Raw genomic sequence first — 2,982 nt, forward strand, 5'->3', positions numbered from 1 at the left:
GCACTAAAGACACTTTTATTTATTTATTTTTGCCAAGGCAACAATTCCTACAGAAATCCCAAAGGTGAGAACAAACCTAGTCTGTTTAAGGATAAAAGGAATCCCTCCAAGTTTCACAAAGCACTTTCCTCACAGTCCCAGGACATAAGAAGTACATACACGTATTCTAACTATGCCAGTTTCACAGATGAAGAAACCAAGGGTCAGCCCTTGGAAGGGACAATAAGACTAGCAGATGTTAAAGGGGTCACTTGGACCCAAGGCTGGAGTGCTTTGGACTGATATCAGGAATCAACAGGAAAATCGCTCCACATAGTGCCATCATCTAGTGGAAGGATCTGCCTTGTTCCACCTGGGCCCAGAGGGCAGGACCAGGAGCAAAGGTGGAGGAGGGAAGTAGCTGCACAAAGAGGCTATGGTCGGTTTGATGTCCAGAAAGAAAGGTACTCAGCTCCCCCTCACTGGAGGTGTTCAATCTCAATGAGGCTGCTTGTCCAGGGATGTTCTAGTGAGGGTTCCTTTTGAAGGAAGAAAGGAAAGAAAAAATTTATGAAGCTCTTACTGTGTTCCAGGCCTCATGCAAAGGACTGGATCCTCACAACAAACCTGGGAGGTAGGTTTTATTGTTATCCCCACTTTACAACTGCAGAAACTAAAGTGGATAGAGGTGGGTGGAGTGACTATCCCAGGGTCACAAAGCTAGGAAGTGTCTGAGGCTGGATTTGAACTCAAGTCTTCCTGATTCCATGATCAGAGCTCTATCCACTGCGCCACTTGGCTGCTCTTTGAGATATGGGTTGACTCAGCCTCTGAGGTCTTTTCCAATTCCAAACTTCTATGACTCTATGAGTTAATAATCCATGAGGGATGGACAGGCAGGCAGGGCCGGGCAATGGGGTGGGGGGAGGAACATTCTCTCCCAGATCACATCAGTGTTCCAGGGAGCACCCAAGTGGAGTACCGAGCACAGCCTTGCCCTGGGTGGAGTCATAGAAATTCTCTTTTAAGGAAGGGGCCAGTGGTCCCTTCTAGTGACAGGGTTCAGGGATTCACAGGATTCCCAAGAGCTTTGTTGGTTGGTGGGCCACCCGCCCCTGAGGCCCCACTGTGGAGAGGGTTATGTTGGGGAGAATTCTGGGTGTCCACTATTACAGGAGCCATCTCTCCTAGAGGTGTGGATCCTTCTGGGCAGAGCTCAAGAGCCCAAACCACTTCCCAGCTGGGCTGTAAAAGTACTTGGAGAAAGGTACTAGTTAACGAGAAGACCCTATGATCTCTCCTCCTTTATGGCCCCATTTATCAGTCCTGTGCAGTGTTGTAAAGTAACAGGTGTCGTGATTTTTTCTTTTAAATGTGCCCAGTTTATGTTTACCCAGTCTCAGTCTCTCTCTGTGCCCAGCTGGGAAGCCTTCTTTGCTGTTTGCCTGTCAAAGGGCTTCAGGGGGAGCCCTCCCTGGGTGGGGGGGGGGGTCAGACTGGGTCTAAGCTGACTCAGCCTTCCCATCCACAAGGTGGGCTTCCTGCTAGCACTCTTCCCACCTTCCAAACGAACGGGTGAAATCCTCAAAGCTGGGCTGTTACACACTTTTACAAATAATCCATCTGGCCCTAAGTAGCCAGAGCTGTCGGCTAGAATCTTGCTTATTATCTTTATAGAGGTACTGTAGACTCTGATTAGGGTGGGATCCGTTGGGATTTCAGCATCTCCCTTATTCCCACGCACCTTCTCCCAGCTCTAGCTTTGTAGTTGCATTATTGCCATGTAGGGGTATGACTTTAATAACATCAATAAAGATAGGGCCCTGGGAAAACCCAGACAGACCAAGCCTCCTAGAAATGAATGTGATGGAAACAATCAAGAAAGACATTCTGCCAGCACAGCTAGACTGCCCAGCACCCCGCCACCAGCCTCTGGCAAAGTGAGTCCCTAGCACCTGGCCTCAGGCCGAAGGAGCCCCTCGAGCCCAGCCCAGGGCAGAGGAAGTGAGTCCCTTGTGCCCAGCCTTGGGCAGAGGGAGCCCCTCACCCTTCATCTAAAAGCAAAAAGGTCCTGAAAAAAAAAACACGGTGATGATTCGAGGGCCAGTCGAAGTCAAAGTGACAAGCATTTTTTAAGCACCTACTGTGTGTGAAGGACTGGGACAGGATCTGTGATTTTATTGAAATTAGGAACTCCCAGGAAGGAAAGGCCCTCAACCAACACAGGTCAGCCATAGTCTTCAAGAGTCACTGGGAACACCAACAGGCCAAGGGACTTGCCTGGACAAGTGGTCATGTGGCCAGTATGTGGTAGAAGCAGACCTTGAGCCCAGATCTTCCTGTCTAAAAAGTCAATGCTCTATCCATTGCACCATCCTGCCTTTGCAAGCTGGGGTATGATGATAGGGTGCATAAGAGTTCCTGCCCTCAAGAAGGTTATGTTCTATTGCAGGAAAACCCCTTGCTGATACAAACTAGATGCTACATCAATTCAAAGTAATACAGGGGGCGTGAACCATTGGGGTCAAGAAAGGGCTCTGGTGGCAGCTGGCATTGGAACTGGGTCTTTAAAAGGCAGTGGGGACAGCAGGAAAAGGCACAGATGGGGAAGAGCAAGGAGGTCAGCTGTGATGGCCGGAGGTTCCAATCTAACTCAGACTCTTGGTGGTGGTGGGACCCTGGGAAACAGAAACTCTCTGGGCTTCAAGTTCCCCTCTGTAAAACGAGGTGAGATTTGATGATGTCCCTTCCAACTCCAAGTCTCTGGTTCTGCAAGGTGGTATTTTATTACAGAGGTTGTAGGGACACCCGGGAAGCTTCTCAAGGAGGACAGAGATTGGGTCAGAGCTGGGCTTGGGAAGATCCATTGGCCCTTTCTGTGGAGGAGGCCGGGGGACTGTGATCCTTCACTCACCACACAGCCCGGTCCTTCACTTCCCTTTACAGCTTCTAGAGAAAAGGTCGGGAATGGACACAAAGGGAAACTCTGCTCAGCAAGTGAAC

Source organism: Vombatus ursinus, unplaced genomic scaffold (genome assembly GCF_900497805.2).
Source record: "Vombatus ursinus unplaced genomic scaffold, bare-nosed wombat genome assembly UNPS02006874.1, whole genome shotgun sequence".
NCBI classification, from domain to species: Eukaryota; Metazoa; Chordata; class Mammalia; order Diprotodontia; family Vombatidae; genus Vombatus; species Vombatus ursinus.